Genomic DNA, 12,550 nt, shown 5'->3' with positions numbered 1-12,550 from the left:
GCTGGGACAGGATATTTATACCTGCTGCATAGCAGGGATTGGTCTGGCAATTATGACAAGGCTCCAGCACAGTGGATAGGAGGAATAATGTCATGTGACTGGAGTCTAACATGGCTGCGCCCATTGTCAAAGTCAGAAAAATGTCTCTATGCACATTGCCATATTTGCACCGCACACTGGTCCGCGCTGCGCATGCGTACGCTCTCCCGTGAAGGCGCATACCCGCAATAGCGTGCACTCGCAGGCGCGGTATGCGTATTTACGGTAGAGTTTATGTAGTCGTAGCGTGCGACTCATTCGTTACAAATGTTCACAATTAATGTAGTTTGTAGATCATGGTCCCCTTGATAGATTCTGAAAGTTTGGTTAAAATAGAAGGTCCCTGGTTAAAGGAATCCCTCTTTGTATTGTACGAAGGGTCTGACAGGAATCATACAGCAGTGTTTGGTACCCATCGGAAGAGTATTTAATTAGTAATATTCTGGTGTTGGTTTGGAGCGTATTAATCGCTCGTGCGAATAGTTATGGACATAAGAAGTTTATGTCCATTTCTATTATTTACACATACTCAGGTATGCGGCGGGAAACCCAGTTTCCCACCCACCTGAGCTGTTGGAAATCGTCACAGCCCACCTGTATGAATCACCCTATGACCTTTTGTTATGATGCAGGGCCGAATTCCTTCGGCCAATGGACAATGGGATTGTAGGACCAGGAGATTGCATTGTGTGTGGGGCATAAATAGGCAGGCCGACCACATCCAGCTCTCACTCTCTCATCAACGGTTATCTGCTGATAGCCGGGAGCTGGATATCGAGGCGCAGGCGATCATACCCTTTGTGCGTAAGTTTCTCTCCGTAATCATTGTCTTTCTGTGAGCCAATTTCTCTCATCTCTCTCTCTCTCTCTCTCTCTGTTCTGTTCTCTCATATCTCCCCTAGACTAGGCTAGTATTGTATTGTATTAGATAGTATTGTATTGTATTGCATTTAGGTCAGTGTAGTATTGTCTTTTTGTATTTATTGTTTAGTTCTGTGGTTAGGAAGTCTCTGTTATATTGTAGTGTATCATTTGTACTGTTATCCCCTTTTTCAAATATATTAGATATAATACAGTTAATAGGCTTTGGAACCTAAACCAGTATCTGTGTATTTTCTATAGTGCTAAGTGTTCACTTGAGCGTCGGTGACGCTCAAGCAGCTTTGTAGTTAGTCAGGTTACACAAGGTTGCACTTACACCCTGTATTCACATTAAGTTATTCTGTGTATTTCATTGGTATAAGGTTTAAACATTAAGGTATAGCGTTGTGAGCGTCTGCGCCGCTGGTGACCTCCTCGTGGTCTCGAGCGTATGCTACGCCATAGCGAATCATTACTCTAGTCATAACCAATAACGTGTCCTGTGATCACTGGGCCGTGAGCGAACGTGACGCTTGAGCGTCTCGCCTACGGCGGAGCGATCGTTACGCAAATAGCGTACCCTTACGGTACTTCTTAAGCAAACAGCGTACAGTGTTCTTAGACTTCATAAAGGGTTGTTTATACGACAAAAGTATTTAGAATTGTCAATTGGGTGCTCGTCCGGGATATACGTGTAAGTGACATATACGGTGGCTAGGGAGGCATCCCAGGTTAAATAATATTTGCGCATTAGAGTATAGCGGACCATAAGGTAACAAGACCAGGAGGTCATAAGGTAACAAGACCAGGAGGTCGTAAGGTAAAAGGTCCGCTATAAAAGTCCAGTGGCACAACGCCTGGGGTGTTGGTGCAGAACCCATATAGGCCATACAAGCTCTTGCTGAAGGAATCGCGGCCGGAAACATCGATTCCATTGATCTTTCAGTACATAACAAGTAGTGCTTGTGTACTGAACGATTGGACCGCACGTAATTGTGTGCAGTAGTTAGTAATCTGACCTAATACCATTAGAGTAAAGTGGTCACAAACGCTATTTGTACATTCTGACGTGATTTGTGTAATTTTTTATTTTTGGAAGGGAAGTTCGCTGGTCACTCAGGAACTATCTAACAACCCCACCTTTACTGGAAAGAGTAAGTGTCCTGCGGGTAACCCTCATATGTTCCAGTAAACTGAAGGTTCCATAGGGGCCCTGTATCGAGTACGCCAGCACCACGTCGGTGTGATCAGGTCGTATTGGTCGAGGTGGGCGAGTGAGTGGGGTACTCGGTAAACCGCCACCGCCGGCCTACTGTGGAGTAATTTGGTTGTCTGTAAAGGCTTGCTGAAAACCTTGATACAGAGATCCAAGGAGGACTAAGCAACACCTGCAGACTATGGGGGCCAGTTGCTCAGGTAGGGGGCGATCAACCCTGGTTCAGGTTGATTCTGTGAACCGACCAGTTGGGTCGGCACGATATGTAATGTGTGAAAAATATGGAAGTCACACCGAATCTTTATGTGATGAATGGGAGAGAATGACTGTACAAGACAGGGACAAATTCCCAAGAATAGGTAGCTTTAGTCCAGAAGTGTTACAAAATTTAAGGAGGAGGATATGTCTCGTAAAATCAGCAAAGAGACGAATTCAACATCATGATTATTTACAGTTATGGCACCAGGAAGGTGAGATACAGAGAGGTTTGGCTCTGGCGGCAGGATCTGGGGCAGTCAGGAAGCTGATAGCCACAGCTCCTCCTCCACCATACATTGCAGGAGAGAAGTTGATTGCGGAGAGAAACGCACTGGGTTGTAAAACACAAACTCTTAGTAACCCTGTAAATGTTAATGATGTTAACCAAATAACTCATGCAAGTATTAACCCGTGCAAGATGTACCCTGTTTTGAACCTTCCTCAGGAGTGTGATCAAGAAGACGATTCAGCAACAATTTCAGCTCTCTCTCTTGCAGCCACCATAGCAGAGACCACAGTAGGCACAGCGACACCCACGAGATTAGTGAAAGCCCCTAGCGGAGGGATAGGTGAGGTCGTGTCAACGGGTAAGTACGGCACCATGCACTACACTGAAACAATTGTACCACAACAAGCAGTAGAATCTACACAGGAAGAGGCTGTTAGAATTGCTCCTGTAAGGGTAATAGCAGTTCCCAATGGAAAAACAGATGTGTCTGGAGCCACTCCCATAAGGAACATTGCCATGTACACTCCATTTTCCAGAATGGAATTAAGAACAATAGTGTCCGAATTTCCTGACCCCAGGAAGGATTTAGTTGCTAGCCAAAAATACATCAGGGATCTAGGTAACACTGTAGAACCCAACAACAAGGATTGGCAGATACTGCTAAGAGCTTGTTTACCTCCCAATGTTGACGCAACTCAATTTTTAGCTGACTGTGCATTGGATAAAGATGTACCGCTTACAGACGTGTACAACAAGGATAATGTAAAAAGGATAAATTTACAGCTAAAGGAGTATTTCCCTGCCGTTGTTAAATGGAATAAAATATTTTCCATTAAGCAAAAGGAGTCCGAAACGGCAACAGAATATTTTCACCGGGCACTATTAGAAATGGCAAAGTACACTGGTATAGAAGACATTAAGACCAACCCAAACCATCGAGAAGTAGCAGTATCTGTACTGATGGATGGTTTGAAAGAAACATTAAAAGCTAGGGTACAGACCACGCAACCATGCTGGCGAGGTCTGTCAGTGTCCACATTGAGAGAGGCTGCTATTGATCACGACAGAAATATCACTAGGCACAGGGAATCGCAAAGTGATAAGTTGATGTCCGTAAGGGCGCTGACCACAAGGCAGCCTGCGTATGTACCACCGAATCCTGTGGGTAAGGCAAGTGTAATAACATGTTTTTCTTGTAACAGACCGGGACACTTTGCACGAGAATGTAGAACAAAGAATGTACAAAGATCTTTTCAACCCCCTAGACAACAACACAACACACGACATTGGGAGCAGGGTCCACAGAGGCGGAGTTTTGAGCCACATACAGGGGAAACAAAAAGATATCCACCGAACAGAGATTGGCATGCCTCTGGTAGTTCCCAGCTAACCCCCTCACAAGTAGTTGCTGCCAACGGGATTCAGGGAGGTCAGCATACCCAATAGGGGTGTGGCCATACCTGTAATCTGCACCCAGTTAAGTTGATTGCTAGTCTTGGAAGCGAACCAGAAATTGCAATCAATGTAGCTGGTAAAACTTTAAACTTTCTTGTAGACACAGGGGCGGCCAAGTCAGTGATAAATTCGACAGTGGGCATGAGAACCACTGGTAGGACAATTCCAGCCATGGGAGTAACAGGAGTAGTCCAGCACTACCCTGTTAGCAAACCAGCCGAGATTACAATAGGGCCTTTGCATACCAAGCATTCCTTTTTGCTGGCTGCATCGGCACCAACTAATCTCCTGGGAAGAGACTTACTATGCAAAATGGGTTGCGTCATTTATTGTACTCCTGAAGGTGTATTCTTGGACATCCCTGAGAATCACGCTCAGGAAGTACGAGACATGTTAGACTCCCCATCAAAATTAATGTCACATTCCATTATGACAAATAGGAATCCATCCCAAGTAGAAGAGATGACATCTCAGATACCAGAGTCACTTTGGACAAAAGATGGACAGGACACTGGATTAATGGCAAATGTAGCTCCAGTAGTTGTACAAGTAAAAGATGGTAGGATAGCTCCAAAAATCCCACAGTATCCTCTGAAGCCAGAGGTGGAGTTAGGAGTTTTCCCAGTAATAGAGCGCTTGCTACAACAGGGCATTCTAGTAAGAACGTCCAGCACAGCAAATAGTCCCATCTTCCCCGTTAAAAAGAGTGGGGGGAGGGGTTACAGGCTAGTGCAAGATCTAAGGGGGATTAACAAAATAGTTGAGAGTCAGTTCCCCGTAGTGCCTAATCCAGCTGTCATCCTAATGCAAATTCCTCCCACTGCCAAATTTTTCACTGTTATTGACCTCTGCTCCGCATTCTTTTCGGTACCTCTGCACCCTGACAGCCAATATTTGTTTGCATTCACATACAGAGGAGTCCAATACACGTGGACTCGGTTACCCCAAGGTTTCATAGATAGTCCAAGTATATTTTCTCAGGCTTTGCATGATTGTTTACAGTCTTTCCAACCGGAAAGTGGATCAGTGTTGATACAGTACGTGGATGATCTACTACTGTGTTCTGATTCATTGGAGGCATCCCTGAAGGATACGAAACAGCTCCTGTTTCATCTTTCAGACACAGGTCACAAGGTTTCCAAAGACAAGTTGCAATTATGCCAAGCTAAGGTAAAATATTTGGGACACTGTCTAACACAAGGACTGAGACACCTGACCGCTGATAGAATCCAAGCCATTAGAGACATGACACTGCCACAAACCCAACAACAGATCAGGACGTTTCTAGGAATGTGTGGGTATTGCCGTAATTGGATCCCAGGGTTTTCCATATTGGCGCTACCTTTGCAGGAAATGGTCTCCTCAAACAAACCTGATCGGATTTCGCATACAGACGAATCCGAAACAGCATTTGAGAGACTCAAACAGTGTCTAACGCAGGCACCAGCACTAGGTATGCCAGACTATGGGAAACCCTTTGAACTATACGGAACAGAAAGTGCTGGGTGCGCAGCAGGTGTACTAACACAAAAACACGGTGATGCCAGCAGGCCAGTTGCATATTACAGCGCTCAGCTAGATACGGTAGCGCGATCCCTCCCCACATGCTTGCGTAGCGTTGCGGCGATAGCATTGCTAGTGACAAAAAGCGAAGATGTCGTGCTAGGCCACAACCTCACAATCCATACACCGCATGCGGTATCTGCCTTATTGAATTCTGCCCAAACCAGACACGTCTCATCAGCAAGGTTTACAAGATGGGAATTGGCATTAATGGCCCCAGTAAACATCACCATAAGGAGATGCAGTGCATTAAATCCTGCAACATTTCTCCCAGGTGTGCCTGGTCAGGCACAAAGGGTGGAAGGTGAGAGTGATGGGGAAGGAGGATTTAATGCAAAGGAAGATACACATGATTGTATGGAATATTTGACCCAAAATTTTACCGCAAGGCCTGACATCAGTGACAATCCACTGGAAGATGCAGAACTCACGTTCTACACGGACGGTAGTTGTCACAGACAGTCAGACTCGGGAGACTTGTGTACTGGATACGCAGTCGTAGATGACCAAGACACCATAGAAGCGGAACCGCTAGGCCCACCTCACTCAGCCCAGGTTGCTGAACTGGTCGCCCTAACCAGAGCATGTGAATTGGCTAAGGGTAAGTCTGCCAATATCTACACCGATTCTAGATACGCCTTCGGGGTAGTCCATGATTTCGGAGCCCTATGGCGGCTCAGAAATTTCATGACGGCAGCTGGCACACCGATAGCGCATGCAGCTCATATAAAAAGGCTTCTAACAGCGATACAGGAACCCGACAGAGTGGCTGTTATCAAATGTAAAGCACATACATATAGCCAAGACCCAGTATCACTTGGTAACAGCCGAGCAGACGAAGCTGCAAAGCTTGCAGCTGCTACCCCCATACAGACAGACACCACACAACTGATGGTATTTAATACCATCAACACACAGAAGTTGTGTGAGATGCAGAATTTGTGTTCCACACAGGAGAGAGCAGTCTGGAAGGCAAAGGGATATGGCCAGGAGTCCTCAGGGCTCTGGACGGATGGACATGGTAAACCGGTGGCCCCCAGGGCATACCTTCCATGTCTGGCTGAAGCAGCTCACGGGCTGACTCATCTAGGCAAGGAGGGGATGTGCAAATTGGTAAGAGCATACTGGTGCGCCCCAGGATTCTCCTCTCATGCGGGTAAAAGAGCAATGTCATGCCTTACCTGTCTGAGAAAGAATATTGGAAAAGCAATACCTACAGAACCATCCCATATCCCACCTGCCGGCGGCCCTTTCCAGGTAATACAAATTGACTTCATTCAATTACCCCCATGTCGAAATTTGAAATATGTACTTGTTTGTATAGATGTTTTCTCGAATTGGGTCGAAGCTTTTCCAGCAGCTACAAATACCGCTATGTTTACAGCTAAGAAAATTGTGCAGGAATTTGTATGTAGATATGGTATCCCTAGAATCATTGAAAGTGATAGGGGTACCCATTTTACAGGTGATGTCTTTCAAGGAATGTGTAAATTAATGGGTATTGATAGCAAGCTGCACACTCCGTACCGTCCACAGGCGAGCGCGAAGGTCGAAAGAGTGAACAGCACTATTAAAAATAAATTGAGTAAAGTAATGACAGAGACAGGATTGACGTGGCCAGAAGCTTTACCCATTGTTTTGTATAGCATCAGAACCACTCCCAGGTCCCCTCTTAATCTGTCTCCTTTTGAAATCTTGTTTGGTCGACAACCGCATGTCATGATTAACCCTCAGGATGATTTGAAATGTAACAATGAAGTAACTGTAAAATACTTAATTAACATGAGTAAACAGTTGAGGAATCAAAATGATAATCTGAAGTTGGTGATTCCTGATTTACCAGATAGTAATTGTCATGACATTGAACCTGGGAATTATGTAATGATACGAAATTTTCTACGCTCAGGTTGTCTTATTGATAGATGGGAAGGACCATACCAGGTCTTATTGACTAGCACCACAGCATTGAAGGTTGCTGAGAGAGAGACTTGGGTCCATTCATCCCACTGCAAAAAGGTTGCTGATCCAGAGAAGTCCCGTGATAAGGAACAGACGGTAGAGGTTGTATCACTAGAGTGTCTGTTCCAGGAGGACTGAGGCGGCACCTGAGCCTTGAAGACCGGAAGCAGTTGTCGACTCCCCTCTCCCTTTTATTGTTTTTCTCCACTTCCCAGCCCCTCTCCCTTAAAAAAATTTATTTTTCCCCCTTCTCATTCTTCTCTATTTCCTCCTCAAAGATGGACTTGCCCCAAGAGACTGTGATCCGGATTTTGATGTTAACCATGATGTTGACCAGAGCAGTCTGTTCCGGCGAGAGTACCATAGAGGTCGAGAGAGGTTCTGGAATGGGTTCCGATTATGATGATGGAGGCGTAGGTTTCCAAGATCAACCAAACCAACAAGCAAAGGCGAGTATCAGAAAACGATCCGATAGAAGAAATTGTGATGGATTGTTAGCTGAAGAAAATTGTATCTGTAGGCTCTGTGATAATCTGGTTGAAGATGGATGCATAAAGAAATGCCAATCTAGTTTTAATATCCATATGGACCGGCATCCATTGAGTGACTATCACTCCTTAGTGGGTAACGTGTTAAACCAAACAGATTGTTGGGTATGCTCTCAAGTACCTCAGGGTCACAGCAAATCAGGGCTAGTACCATTTCCTTTAACGTTAGGGGAGGTACTTGAGCTAAGTGGTGGGAGACCGGTGGACCGGAGGTTTAACATCTCCAGCCCTCCTAGTTTGAAGCTCCACCAATACCATGTGGATAGGTCCCTCATATGTTTTAACATCTCCAATCCCAGAAAACCGGGAAATTGGGAAGTGTCATGGAGCAACCTTACCATGACCTTTTCACACAGAGCAGATAGAATGCCTACAGATACAGAGCTCGTACGCCACATAGCCAGTAGAGGAAAATCTTTTCGGTATCGATATACCTTAGGAAATAGGATTACTAGAGTTGGAGAGGTATCACCAGGATACTGTGCACATATCGTACAAACTGATACGTGCATTAAGCAGATGGAAGAATTAGGGTCAGGAGATTTCACCTGGAAGGTTTGTAACATGGTCATGTCCTTCTCCGTCCCTTATGTTCTCCCCGATGACGCATATTTCATATGTGGGAGAAAGGCGTACAAGTGGCTTGCCCCAAACTCTGAAGGATTGTGTTATATTGGAAAAGTATTGCCTGAAGTGATGACTGTTACACATGACAAAATGAAGGACATACACCGTGGTGCCCAAGCTCCTTATACTCACACTCATTACGAGCACCGAGTTAAAAGACAACTGTCAGAAAGGTTAGAGCATCCGGCCTCTGATCTTATCCATGAATCCACCGGGATTCAGGTTCTGGTAGCGTTAGATTTCACTCGCACCGCTCGAGGTGTGATGAATTATAGATACATTTCCGCACTCGCCAATTTGTTAGATAATATCACTGAAATGTATGATGACACGTTTAGATACACTGGAAGAGAACTTCAAGCTTACAAAACAGAACTAGTTCAGCATAGGATGGTTCTTAATTATCTTACAGCAGTAACAGGCGGATATTGTGTTACATTGGCAACACAGTACGGCATAAAGTGTTGCACGTATATCACAAATAGCACCGAGGACCCGGTAGAGGTCATAGACCAAAAGATGGACGATATTCTCCAATTGAAGTGGGAATTTCGTCGAAAACACAATCTCACCCTTGCTGCTGTAGGTAATGAGCTGACTGGTTGGGTGTCATGGTTGAACCCGCAAAATTGGTTCTCCGGTTTAGGAGACTGGGCTCAAGGAGTCATAATGGATGTTGGAAAGTTTCTCCTATGTATCTTGGGTGTTGTTATATCGATTGGATTGATATTTAGATGCGGGCAGGCTTTAATGAGGTGCAAACAAAGTACAAAAGTGATGAGCTTGAGGAGTGAGGAAACTGTAATTAACCTGGATTTGATTTATGACCCAATGATAGAAACCAGAATGTGATGAAAATGCGATTATACGGTCCGTTTCTTTCACCTGTTTTTCTGCTTTTCTCCAAGATACAAAGACCCCCTTGGACGAGGAAGTTGACGAGACGCTATACAGACAACAGACAAGCACCAAAGAAGAAGATTTGACAACTTTAAATATGGACACTTGATGAACTTTGCCATGGATCCCCAGTTTCCCTAGTATTTTTAAACTCACGCTAGCCCAACATTTTTGTAAATCTGATGGCACTGACAAAGCTTGTTGCTCATGCCTAAGGAGCAAAACAGCGCAAAGAAGACGACTCTCAACAGATACCGAACACAACTTCAACAACAGATGTACATTTCCCTGACATAGAATATCATTGCATTTTTCGTAAGTGTTCTTTATCTTCATCTCTACAACCCTCAGGTAACGACACACATAAACGATAGGGAATACAGGCACAGATATTAGCAACCACATACCTCCCCCATTCATGTATCATCAACTAAAATGTGCATCCCCATTTTGTTACAACCACAGCCGAAATGAGCTCGGTAGAGTTTGACAGCCCATCCACAGACCTGTACCACAGGATAAGAAGGAATTCAAATGTATACTTCGCAATACCTCGAAGCTTGATTTACCACACGTACGGCACGATGATACATGACCCTCCAAACATGGACTCATACACACATGCTTCTACTTTCTCACTAGGTCATACCCTCTTCACACCTACTCCACTCTTCTCCCCTACCCAACCATGGAAATCAATTAACCCCTGACTTACATTTTTCTCCTTAAATATTTTAGAAGGTGGCAGTTATTATTGACTGCCAAAGGGTGGACTGTCAAAGTCAGAAAAATGTCTCTATGCACGTTGCCATATTTGCACCGCACACTGGTCCGCGCTGCGCATGCGTACGCTCTCCCGTGAAGGCGCATACCCGCAATAGCGTGCACTCGCAGGCGCGGTATGCGTATTTACGGTAGAGTTTATGTAGTCGTAGCGTGCGACTCATTCGTTACAAATGTTCACAATTAATGTAGTTTGTAGATCATGGTCCCCTTGATAGATTCTGAAAGTTTGGTTAAAATAGAAGGTCCCTGGTTAAAGGAATCCCTCTTTGTATTGTACGAAGGGTCTGACAGGAATCATACAGCAGTGTTTGGTACCCATCGGAAGAGTATTTAATTAGTAATATTCCGGTGTTGGTTTGGAGCGTATTAATCGCTCGTGCGAATAGTTATGGACATAAGAAGTTTATGTCCATTTCTATTATTTACACATACTCAGGTATGCGGCGGGAAACCCAGTTTCCCACCCACCTGAGCTGTTGGAAATCGTCACAGCCCACCTGTATGAATCACCCTATGACCTTTTGTTATGATGCAGGGCCGAATTCCTTCGGCCAATGGACAATGGGATTGTAGGACCAGGAGATTGCATTGTGTGTGGGGCATAAATAGGCAGGCCGACCACATCCAGCTCTCACTCTCTCATCAACGGTTATCTGCTGATAGCCGGGAGCTGGATATCGAGGCGCAGGCGATCATACCCTTTGTGCGTAAGTTTCTCTCCGTAATCATTGTCTTTCTGTGAGCCAATTTCTCTCATCTCTCTCTCTCTCTCTCTCTCTGTTCTGTTCTCTCATATCTCCCCTAGACTAGGCTAGTATTGTATTGTATTAGATAGTATTGTATTGTATTGCATTTAGGTCAGTGTAGTATTGTCTTTTTGTATTTATTGTTTAGTTCTGTGGTTAGGAAGTCTCTGTTATATTGTAGTGTATCATTTGTACTGTTATCCCCTTTTTCAAATATATTAGATATAATACAGTTAATAGGCTTTGGAACCTAAACCAGTATCTGTGTATTTTCTATAGTGTTAAGTGTTCACTTGAGCGTCGGTGACGCTCAAGCAGCTTTGTAGTTAGTCAGGTTACACAAGGTTGCACTTACACCCTGTATTCACATTAAGTTATTCTGTGTATTTCATTGGTATAAGGTTTAAACATTAAGGTATAGCGTTGTGAGCGTCTGCGCCGCTGGTGACCTCCTCGTGGTCTCGAGCGTATGCTACGCCATAGCGAATCATTACTCTAGTCATAACCAATAACGTGTCCTGTGATCACTGGGCCGTGAGCGAACGTGACGCTTGAGCGTCTCGCCTACGGCGGAGCAATCGTTACGCAAATAGCGTACCCTTACGGTACTTCTTAAGCAAACAGCGTACAGTGTTCTTAGACTTCATAAAGGGTTGTTTATACGACAAAAGTATTTAGAATTGTCACCATGAACACACAAAGAAGGGGAATTAAGTACTATAGGACAGGTGTAACAATGGCGATGAAGGCCGCAGTAGCAGAATCGCATGCGCACAGCGGCGCGCGGCGGTCAGCGAGACAGGAGCGGCAGCAGAGGCCCATGGAGGACGTACATCCAGAAGGCAGAATGGTGTCTCAGTACCCGGATCGTGACACACAGTCCCCGACGAGCTGAAACAGACATGGAAGATATTCCCGCAGCCATGGAACCCAGGTCTTTCATGGATTCTACCATAAAACCTGCAGAATCATGTATGTTGCGTAAATACAATGCAACGTCATCCCTATCCATTGTATCCAAATCCTCAAGTAAGGTAGCCGGCCACTTCACTATTGCCTTTGCAATCCATGCACTAGCAATAGTGGGACGTAATATGGCCCCAGAAGCAGTGTACATTGATTTAAGCGTGTTATCAATTTTCCTATCTGCCGGCTCCTTTAAGGCGGTAGATCCTGGAACAGGCAAAACCACCTTCTTTGAGAGTCTGGACATAGATGCGTCAACAATCGGAGGGTTTTCCCATTTTTTCCTATCCTCCTCAGGGAAAGGAAAAGCCACCTGGACCCTTTTAGGGATCTGGAATTTTTTCTCAGGGTTTTCCCATGCTTTTTCAAATAGAGCACTCAACTCCTTTGACGCAGG

Source organism: Pseudophryne corroboree, chromosome 8 (assembly GCF_028390025.1).
Source record: "Pseudophryne corroboree isolate aPseCor3 chromosome 8, aPseCor3.hap2, whole genome shotgun sequence".
In the NCBI taxonomy this organism is placed as follows: domain Eukaryota; kingdom Metazoa; phylum Chordata; class Amphibia; order Anura; family Myobatrachidae; genus Pseudophryne; species Pseudophryne corroboree.
The sequence above is the reverse complement of the archived record's forward strand: the minus strand, read 5'-3'. Positions refer to the sequence as shown.